This window comes from Nannospalax galili, unplaced genomic scaffold (genome assembly GCF_000622305.1).
Source record: "Nannospalax galili isolate Female #2095 unplaced genomic scaffold, S.galili_v1.0 scaffold1640, whole genome shotgun sequence".
NCBI classification, from domain to species: Eukaryota; Metazoa; Chordata; class Mammalia; order Rodentia; family Spalacidae; genus Nannospalax; species Nannospalax galili.
Genome location: NW_008346098.1, coordinates 454,694 through 466,545, shown reverse-complemented (window position 1 = coordinate 466,545; position 11,852 = coordinate 454,694). Strand labels below are relative to the sequence as shown.

The following is an 11,852-nucleotide window of genomic DNA, read 5'->3' as shown; positions in this document are numbered from 1 at the left end:
CATATTAAGTGCTACTCTATTACAATGATAAAGAAATAAAATCAGCTTAGATGTCCATTACTTGATAAGTAGATAAACAAAATGTATATATACATAATGAAATTTCATTCAGCTGTAAAGAAAATGAATGGAATTAAATATATTGTACTAAGAGATGGAACCCAGGCCTCGAAAACCAAACACTGCATATTCTCCTTCATATGTGGATCTTAGCTTTGAATCTTTACATTTGTGTATTTAATTTGGACTATCTGTAGGGCCCAGGATGTTAGAAAGGGCTCAGCTAGAGGGAGAAGGAATAAAAGAATACATGTGGTGTGAAGGCAGAGGGGTGAGTACTGGGAGTTAAAGATTTAAGCAGGGATGGGGGTGGGAGGTAAGGGGAAAAGAGGAGTGGGAACCAACCAGAACTAAGGATGTATGAAAAATCCCTACGGAGACCCATTACTTTGTAGGCTAATTTAAAAAATACAATTTAAAAGAATAGGAGGGAGGCTGGAGAGATGGCTCAGTGGTTAAGAGTACTGACTGCTCTTGCAGAGGACCAGGTTTGATTCCCAGGACCCAAATGGTGGCTACAAATCATCCTTAACACCAGTTCCAGGGGAATCCAAAGCCCTCTTCTGACCTCTGAGGCATTGCATGACGCGGGTGCACTCACACACATGCAGGCAATACACTCATACACAAAATAAAAATAATAAATAAAATATTTTTAAAAAAAGAATAGGAGGACTTTGAACACAGACATCCAGCATGTATGGACAATGATTTCCTCACATTAATGAAAATGGTTATTAAATGAAAATTTCAGTACCAGGCATGGGATATTTCCCTAAGAGTTATTGGTCAAGGAGGCCCCAGGGCCATTGCTCTTGATTGCCCACCAGAACTAGATGGTAAAACTCTATAACAGATATAACAACATGCTTTGGTTGCAGGACAAAGAGAAATCAAGCTTAAACATCCCTTCTGACTCCACCAGGCACCACCAAAATGTGCCCCCACCACCACTTTGGTGTCCTCTCCTTTTTTATGCTTTAATATCCCATTGAGTCCAATCAGTGGTATGGTCTGTTGGGATGTTGGCCAATCTCATTGACTTGATCTTATGCAGGTAACTATACCTATAGTGAGTTCAAGGGTGCAGTGGGGGTACATATGATCAAGGTGCATTGTTTGTATGTGTGAAATTGCCAAAGAATAAATAAAAGATATTCTATTTAAAAAAGTATTTAAGTTAGGACTGGTGAGATGGTCAGTGGTAAAGACAGTTGTTGCTGGTCTTGATGACCTGAGTTCGGTCCCTGTGACCCACCTGCTGGAAGGAGAGGACTGATTCCCACAAGTTGTTCTTGACTTTCACGTGTGTGCTGGCATATGTGTATCCCTATACTAAATAAATTAATGTATAAAAATAATGAAAGTGTTTAGGTTAAATGTAGAAATAATAAATGAATGTGTTAAAGGGAAGGGACAAGGAAAAGGAAAAAATGGGATAATCAACGTCAAATAACTGAAAGGACAAAAAACAGGATGGGGAAGAATGTCATGCAAGGAAGAGAGACGAGCAAGAGATTAGGAAAAACAGATTTCACAAGGATAGGAAAATTTGTAACCAACGTTAGATAAATATAAGAGGGAGATTGAAAACAAAAAATCTTTTTTATTTTTCAGGGTTACATAAGGCCATTTTCATGTAAGGATATAACTTACTTTGCATAAAATCTCTCTTTCTCTCCCGTGTGAACACTTGCTCATGTGTGCACAGGTGGAGGCAGCTGTCAATGTCAGGTGTCTTCCTTTGTTTTTCTCCACCTTATTTTTTTTTGAGACAGAATCTCTTCCTGAACCTGAAGCTCTCTATTAGACTGGTTGGCCAGTGAGCCCTTGACACTGAGGTGGCAGATGCATGCCATCATGCCCAGCTTTTATTTGGGTGCTAGGGATCTTGAAGTCAGATCCTGATGCTTACATGACAAGTGCTTTAATCCCTGAGCCACCTCTCCAGCCTCATAAAAACCCTTTTAAAGAAAAAATGAGATAAAGTTAAAATAACCACTAAAAGTAGAACAGAAGGATAAAAAGAGGAAACACAAGAGCCAGAAAAGAAACAAAAAGAAAAAAGAGAAGAGAAAAAAAGGTTGCCCATAATGGAAAAAAAAAAAAGCCTAACAAAATTATCTACGAGGAGGAGTAAATTGAAACAATTAAAAATACTGTAAGGCAAATATACTATTAAAAGTATAGTCAAGAAAAATGGGAAATAAGGGACAAAAGAGAAAAAAGTAAAATTGAAACAAATGAAAAGGAAAGATGAAGTGTTGGAGTAGCTTCTCCTCGAGTCTTTGACAGCTGGTTGGCTGTCAGGTGGATGTAGCACCGGGGACAGGAGTTGGAGGGTGCAGGAATGGTCAGTTGAACATGTGCACTCTGACTTATTTTGGTGCTGAGCTGTATTACACAAGGCTCCAGAGCTGTCTTCCACCTAGGAACTCTCCTGTGCATGTATGCTACTCCAGTCTATTACTGGTTTTGGGTGCATCTTCCAATTCACAAGGTGGATCCCATTCTTGAAGGAGGCATGCCACCCATACCCAGTAGAGGAAGACAGCCACCCTAAGTTTCACTCCCCGGATGCTCCACTCTCACATGGTTTCTATACGTTCCCTATTGAAGGGAATAGTTTTATCACAGCAACAGAAAGGTCACTTAATACAACTAGCTTTCCAGTGAGATCCTACTGCCTCCACCTCCGGCACTGGGATGGGATTGCAGGCATGTGCTGCTGCCACAGTCAGGTATTTTTCTGAAGGTGCTATGGACTCTGAACTGAGGTCTTCATGCTTGTGTACCAAGCACTTAGTCCACTGAGTCATCTCCTAAGGTCCCCCTCATATCTTAACCATTGCTATTTATCACTATCATCTTCAAAGAATTCACAAATTCTTAAAATGTGAGGCAGTTTTAAAAAATGGGACTGGAGAAATGGCTCAGTGGTTAAGAGCACTGGCTGTTCTTGCAGAAGATCTGGGTTCCCTTCCTAGCACTCATATGGGAGCTAACAACCATCTATAACTCCAGTTCCGGGGGAATCCAACACCCTCTTTTGACCTCCACAGCATTGTACAACATGGGTGCACTTATATACATACAAGCAATACACTCATAAACATAAAATAAAAATAATAAATATTTTAAAAAATGCATCTTATTTTTTTTCTTCTCCTTTAGTTCTCCTGAGTTGCATTCTTTCTTAAAAGGAGTCATAATGGTTTCTCATCTAAAAATTTTGATTTACAGTTGGGCATGGTGGCACATGCTTTTAATCCCAGCACGTAGGAGGCAGAGGCAGGCAGATCTCTGTGAAAGTGAGGCCAGCCTGCTCTACACAATGAGTTCCAGGCCAGCTGGGGCTACAGGGAGGCCCTGTGTCAAAATTTTAAAAAATTTTCTTTAATTTTTTACATTTTGTGTGTGTGTGTGTGTGTGTGTGTGTGTGTGTGTGTTTACATGTATGAGCCCATGCTTGCTATAGTATATGTGTGGAGGTATATGTTATGTTAATTCTATTAAATTGCCGTGTAGCTAAAATTCCTTCTGGGAGGCACAATGTCCTTCCTGTCTCTCTTGGTCCCTACTGCAAACCAAGGTCCAATTTCACAAAACTGTAGTCTGGGAAACCAGTGAGTTTACTGGGCTTACTTACAGAGCAATGGGTGAGGGTTTACTTACAGGAAGGTGGGGGTTCCCTTCTTAAGGCTGCACTGGAAAGTCTCTATCCAGGCATGGATCATGACTTCTCCACAGCCATACAAAATGGCAAGAGACCCTCCCTACAGCTTCCTCATTTTATATACACTTCGCCCCTTCCACTTGGGCAACTAGGGCTGACAGGTGGGCTGGGAGGTGGTTCACTCTCCCTGCCCCTCCTTTCTTCCTGAAAGTAACAGTCAACATGCTTAGCTGTGACGATCCTAGGTAAGCAGGTACAACCACCTTGGGAAGAAGGTGTCTGTCCATGGTCTGCCTAGTGGAGGACAGTCCTATGCAACAAGTCATTAATATGGCAACATTATATAGAAATATAAATATAACAGGAAATAACATGATTCCAAAAGTAGGCAGCTAGCAGGATTACGGAGCTAATATTCAACTGCATTCTCCGGGTTTGATCATGCCATGATTCCTCAATTCACAGGTCTTCCTTCATGAGATGCCAGCCCATTTTCTTTTCTGCTGCCAACACTTTCTTTCTCTTTCTTCTATGTCTCTCATTCCATGCATTCTCCCATTTCTCAATGAATAGTCTTTCTCACTATGGTTTAGATATGGTTTGAGCTTCCCACCCCAGTGTCAATACCAGTGTGATGATGCTAAGAGGGGCGCCCTGCTGGGAGATCCTTAAGTGCTCAATGAATAGTATTTCTCACTATGGCTTAGATATGGTTTGAGCTTCCCACCCCAGTGTCAATACCAGTGTGATGATGCTAAGAGGAGGGTCCTGTTAGGAGATCCTTAAGTGCTGAAGAGTACGCCCACAGGAGGGGTTAAGGGATTCCTATGGGACCCCGAGTTAGTACTTGCAAGAGGGTTGTCATAAAGGGATAGGCCTAGCCAACTCCGAGCCTATTTGGTTTCCTGTGTTGCAGTGTGACATCTATTTTCCCAGGTGTCTTTGACACTGTGGTGCCATTTGCCAGGAACTTGTGCAGAGAAGCCCTTGTGAGAGCTCGTGTTATGCTGTTTGATTTTCTGTCTTCAAAATTGTGAGATAAATAAATCCATTTTCTTTATAAATATCCAAATCAGGAATCTCATTATAGTAATGAAAAATTGATTAATTCATGATTGTTATTATTTTATACAGGTTAAGCATATCTAACTTGAACTGCATAATCTAAAATCTGAAAAATTGTGAGTGTTGACATGATGTCACAAGTGGAAAGTTCCACATCTGACCTCACATGGATGTAGTCAAAATGCAAGTGGTCTAAACATGTTGTACAAGATTACCTTCAGGTGTTGTGTATAAGGTGTGCATGAAACCCAAATCAATTTTGTGTTTAGAGTTGGGTGCTATCGACAAGATATCTCATTATGTGTCATACAAATATTCCAAATTCTGAAAATATCTGAAATTCAAATAACTTCTGACCATGGTTTGGATATTGAATGCCCCTCAAAAAGCCACAGTGTTAAATGCATGGTGTCCAGGGTGGCAACTGGGCAGTGGCAGAACATTTATTATGTTGGGCCTAGTGGAGGTACTTAAGCCGCTGGGTATATGTTCTTTTTTTAATTACTGTTTTTAATTATTATTTTTATTTTATGTGTATGACTGTATTGTTTGTATGTGTGTAAGTGCACCCATGTCATCTAATGCCCGAGAGGTCAGAAGAAGGCATTGGACCCTTTGGAACTGGAGTTATGGATGTTGTTAGCTGCCATGTGGGTGCTGGGACTTGAACTCAGGTCCTCTGCCAGAGCAGCCAGTGCTCTTAACTGCTGAACCATCTCTCCAGCCCTGAGTATATGTTCTTAAATGGGACTGTGTGATTCTCTTCTTCGTTTTGCTTTTAATTCTTGGCTGTGGGGAGAGCTGTTAGCTTGGCACATGTTTACAACCATCGTAATCCAGCACCCTCCCCAGAGACCTAAATCAACAGGTCTGTCTAATTATGTCATGGAAACTCTGAAATCACAAGCTCAAATAACCCCTATCTCTTTCTGGGTTAATTATATCACATATTTGGTTATAGTGATGGAAAATTGATTAACACATTGCTGGTCCTATGAGTTTGGCATAAGGGATACTCAAATGTTATCTCAGTTTCAGTTAAAAATTCAAATACTTTGCAGTGTCTGTTGTTGGTAGATGAGTGTTGCATGTTCTAATAGAAGGCTGACTGCAGTAACCCCATTATTCAAAGTTAATATGTTAAGAATCTAACCACCAATAGGGTAATATTAGGAGAAAGGGTTTTGGGGTTTTGGAAGCTTATTATGGCCAGAGGTCATGAGGATAGGGACAAAATGATACGACTGATGTTTTTGATAGAAAGAGGAAGAACAAGGAGCATATCTACCAAGAAAAGCTGTGAAAAGAGCTTAGGAAGAACAGTCTCTCCAAGGACCTGGATCCCAGATGCCCAGTATGAGAATAAAATCCAAGAGATTATTATTGTAGTCTGCACTATGTAGTCATTTCCCTCTTCTTCTGTGTTTCTCTTCCAGTCTTTCTAACACTGACACTACTTATTATATTTCATTCTGAAGAAAACAGTGATAGGTCAGGGAATGAGCAGATTATCATCAGACAAAAGCAATACAGACAACAATCTGCATGAAGATATTATGGGTGTACTGAGAATGTCAAATACCAATGGCAAATATCTTTTGTTATCAACAACTTACTGACATGTATGTTTTGGTAACATACATGGATTAAAGCAGTTGTTTATTTTCATAACAAAAAATAGGAATAGCTTATAACTCAGAGAGATCTCTTAGGGTTTTCCACTGGTCCTGGAACAGAATTATGTCCATTAGTTATTTTCTTTAGGATTCAGACTAGGATTTAGGAATTGCTTGGTCATTAATGAATATAATTCTTACGTTTACATTTTTCTACTTTGTTCTTGGGTTCTCTATATTGAGAGAATCTATAAGCCATAACAACCATTTTCTAAGACAGACTTGATAGTGGCAGGAGGGAGTAAAGTTCAGGCGCTTGCCCGCGTGTGTGTGTGTGTGTGTGTGTGTGTGTGTGTGTGTATGTGTGTATGTATGTGCAGAAGAGAAACAGAGGGATGGAGGAAAGAAGAGAGTGAGAATGGGACCAAGAGCTGGAGTGAGTTGTGGAATTCTTCTGTATTCCATGGACTTATCCTTGGGTTTTCCAAAGGTGACACTGGATTGGCTAGTGTAAAGAAAAGATTTAAGAAGAGGCAATTGATCTAATGACTCTGGTGTTAAGTATTAGGTGTTGTCATGGTCTGCGGTGTGGTCAGCTGGGTTTAAACTAATTTCTTGAGTATATCTCTTTAAGGATAACTTTAGCATCATCAGCCACTGTGTCAAGGAAATGAAGTTGCAGGTAAAAGATTCTCCTGAAATAAAGGCCAGTAGCAAGGAGCTTATCCTTAGCTGAAGTGATGTTCTCCAAATATTTCAAGTTTCCCCCCTACTGTTTCTTCTTTTTTAGTTTCCAACAAATGAGATTTAGTGCTTTTTTTTTTTTTTTTCCCCAGTTCAACAGGCATTTGCAAATTCTTAGCCAAAAGTTCTAGGGTACCATCATCCACACTAAACAGGACTTGAAAGTGGTTTAAACTTGCCTTCGGTTTGTCCACGTCACTGCCCGTGGTGATGCCAGCTACAGGAAAGGCAGGCACAAGTCAAATCTTCAAGCCTTTTAGCCAAATGAACTGCTTCAGAAACTCCTGCTTTCTTCAATGGTTGCTTCGGTAAAGCATAAAAGTTCTGTTTTTGAGCAGGAAGATCGTTTATCAGTGTGTCCGTCAGAACTGGGAAATCATGTTCAGCTGAGTTGCAGTTAGAGATCAAGATTTACCACTCTTCCATGTCATTCGGCTTAAAAGCATTCACACAGTGGTTTCGGATCTGCCGCAGGATGTGTTCTCTGTCAAAGGTACGTGGTTGACATTCCTCTTCATGTTCTAAATCAGAGCCCACCTTGGTTCTCACAAAGTAGAAATCCTTCTTCATAATTCTGATAGCTTTGGCGAGGTCTATATCATTTTTCCTAAAACGTGTAGCAGAAACAATAATGAAGAAGTCGTACTCTCTGAATTATACTTTCTCCAGATAATCTTTTGGCTGGAAATTTGTGGTTCCAATGCCAGGCAGGTCCCATATCAAAACATTAGGAATATTTGGGTGTTTGTATGGCGTTCTGTCCATAGAAGTCTCCACCACCCCAATGGGAGCCACAGCTTCGTCTTCGTGCCCAACCACTCTCAGGGCATTGATGAAGTTGGACTTTCCCGCTCCAGGCTTGCTCGTCACAGCAACGTTGAGTGGGGTACTAGCAATTTCTTTCAACACAGCATTGATTGCAGAGTTTGCGTCTTGAATGTTTCCTCTGGCCAGGCTTTAACTCAATTGAAGTGATGGTTTCCTGAGAAATGATTTTGTGTTCTGCCTTAAAGTTCTTAAAATGGTTAGTAAAGCTGGAGGCTAAATCTTGGTGGTGTGTGTCCTCAGGTGAGGAAAACAGCTGACCCATGTCCACAAGAAATACAGGCACTGAAAGAAAGAAGGGAGAGGCAGGCTGAAAGCAACGCCTGTGCAGAAGACTGTCTTTGTGCTGTGCTCCCAGAACCTCGGCTCCTCAGTGCTGTTACCCTCAGCTACACCAAGCTCTCGGGCCTGTCTATTTGCTCACTTTATTATGGAAAAAGTAAGTGAAAATAAGTAAAAAAGTGAAATAAGAAAAAAGTAAGTAAGTGAAAATAATATAAAAATCCTCATGCATCTGTTAGCCTGGTTCAGCATCCATCAAAACATGAACAACTGTGCTGCATCTGATCTGACTGGAATATTCTAGCAAACCCAAGATTCCCTCTTACCGCATGTGTACCTCCTCTCATTGTACCTTCAAATTTCAGGGAATTTCAATTAACATAAAATCATACCATTTGCAAACTGAGAAATAAATAATTATGAAAATTGTCATCAATGTCCAGTCAGTGTCAAATTTCATAAGCAGCAAGGCTGCTTATTTGTTTTTAGTTTTGGCTTCATTCTATTGATTTAAATCAAGATGTCAGTAAAGGCCAGTTACTCCATTTCATTGATAATAGTTTCTGATGTTGCCTTTTCATGACTATGGAACTCACACCCATGAGCTATTTTCCATAAAAAATATAGTAACTTGCAATAATAATATAAAGTATAAAGCTTTAGGTTGGAGAGCTAGCTTAGTGATTAAGAACACTTGCTGCTCTTGTAGAGATCCTGGGTTTGGTACCCAGTATCCACATCAGGCAACTCACAACTATCTCTACCTCCAGGGGATCTCTGGCCTCTGCAGGCACCTGCGTGCAGTCCGGCACACACACATACATATAAAATTAAATCTATAAATTCTGTTTTAAAAGGAGTTCTGGAGAGATGGCTTAGCAGTTAAGAGTTCTTGCTAAAATTCTGAGTTTGCATCCCAGCACCTATGTTGGGCAGCTTACAACCACGTATAACTCCAGCCCCAGGGGGATTCAACACCTCTGGACTTCTCAGGCACCTGAACTCATGTGCATATACTCACATGCAAACACACTGTGATGGTTAGAATGAAAATGTCCCCACACACACACACACACACACACACACACACACACACACACACACACACACACACACACACACACACACACACACACACACACACACACACACACACACACACACACACACACACACACACACACACACACACACACACACACACACACACACACACACACACACACACACACACACACACACACACACACACACACACACACACACACACACACACACACACACACACACACACACACACACATCATTAAAAATAATATAAATAGGCCAAGGGTGGTAGCTCAGGCCTTTAATCTCAGCACTCGGGAGGCAGAGGCAGGCAGCTCTCTGTGAGTTCATAGAGAGTTTCAGGCCAGCTGGGGCCACAGAGAGACCCTGTCTCAAAAAGACTCCCCCCACCAATGCAAATAAATCTTTTTAGAAAAATATGTCATCTTCATCTTTCATGTTCAATTTAAAAAATATTTTATTTATTATTTTTATTTTATGTATATGAGTGTATTGCCTTTATGTATGTAAGTGCATCTGTGTCATGTAATGCCCGTGGACATCAGAAAAAGGCATCTGATCCCCTGGAACTGGAGTCATGGATGGTTGTTAGCCACCATGTGTGTGCTGGGAATCAAACCCGGGTCTTCTTGCAAGAGCATCCAGTGCTCTTAACTGCTGAGCCATCCCTCTATTCCCTCATGTTCAATTTTAAATCCATTTCCTTGGTGTAATAGTTGAGCATCTCCAAACCCTTATTTAGTTTCCTTATTTTCTTTAAACATTTTTTTTAAATAAAAGGAATGCAATCGTATGTAATTTATTTGGAAAACAGTATTGCTAGGGACAAGTTTCAGAAAAACCCACACAGGAAACTGATGTTCTTTAACTCGAACAAATGAAGGCCATTACTTTTAATGGCTTTATTGAATGTCATTGATATATAAAAACTATATATACTGAGATGTACAACTTGATGTTTGATTATATGAACACATTTGAAAAAATAATCATGATCCAGTTAGTATAACTCTCACTTGTACCCTGTTATCATTTGTGTGTCTGGCTGAGGGTGTGTTTGAAATTTCAAAACCCCATTTTTGTAAATTTCAGGTATATTGTTACATATTAATTTTAAATGTAATCAGGCTGTACATTAGATCTCCCAATTTTGTTCATCTTGCACCACTAGAATGTTGATCCATTGACCAGCATCCCCATATTTCCCTCTCCCTACACTTTCTACTGCTAACAGTCTGAACTACTCTAGATTTCACCTGTGATGCAATGAGGTCATTTTTCTTGTGGGTAGCAGAGCAGAATGAACCATCAAAAATGACTTCAATAGTTTATTCTCTATCGTTTCTTTGCAGATTCATTGTAACAGTCTTAGCCTGCCTTAAGTGGATAGCTACATAGACTGTAGGGCATCCTGCTCCCAGTGGAAGGCACAGCAGTGTAACTGGGCATGGAATAGAAAACAGGTGAGGCATTGCCTCCGTTTCCCTGCTTGGGTTGCATGTCTGGGTATACCTGCACCCACCCACCCATTACTCATTACAGTCCGTGCTATTTGACCTTTGTGAACTGTTCAAGTCTCATGAGGTTTTTAAGGAAAATATTTTCTCTCTCTCTCTCTCTCTCTCTCTCTCTCTCGGTCTTTTTGAGACAGGGTCTCTCTGTAGCCCCAGCTGACCTGGAACTCACTATGTAGACCAGGCTGGCCTTGATCTTACAGAGATCCTCCTGTCTTTGCCTCCCGAGTACTGGAATTAAAGGCGTGTGCCACTATGCCTCTTCTGCTACGTCTGATAGAGGCTGCTCATATTTCCTGCCTCTGGTTTTCACATAGTCCCTGATTTATCTGCTTAACCCATCCAGCTTTCTGAATTTGCTTTTTTACTGAAGTTTCTTCACTTGAACATTTATAGATGAATCTTGGCTGATATGACATTTTTCCAATAAAGGGTTGGATTGAAGGCTAAGCCTCTTTCTGAAGTGGAACAGGACCAAACTCTACAAAGGTGTCATACATATTTAAAACAATATGGTGTGGTACCTGGCGGTCTAGTCACCAGTGTCATGCAGGCTGTCCTAGGATCAGTGTCCTTTGAAGACACAGCCTGCCCCAGTAAGTCAACCAAAAACCAAGCCAGACAAAGTACTGCAAGGGACATCACCCCTTCCAGTGGATGCTTGGTACACAGATGGCACAAGCAGGGGCACCAAACAGGAATGGGTAGCTGCAGCAATACAAATGAACACAGACATATGTGGCTGGAGATGGGACAAAGAACGGCAGTGGGCTGAGTTAAGAACAGCATAGATAGTACTAACCCATGAATGTGGCCTGCGATAATCTGCATTGACAATTCGACTATATTCAGAAGCTTGACTTTAAGGGTAGCACAGTGGGAAAAGGAGAACTGGCAGGTGAGGAGAGTAGATGCAGAGGAAAATATATAACTGAGTTCTACAGGAATCAGACCCCCTGGTGGTTCTCCGTGTAGGAGCCCAGAGCCCTCTGAGTCCTGGAA

General features: G+C 40.9%; 1 pseudogene; it reads right to left on the bottom strand.

The window, feature by feature from the left end:
- Positions 1-7,024: 7,024 nt before the first annotated feature.
- LOC103741699 lies at positions 7,025-8,251 on the bottom strand (annotated as a pseudogene).
- Between the last annotated feature and the right edge of the window lie 3,601 nt (positions 8,252-11,852).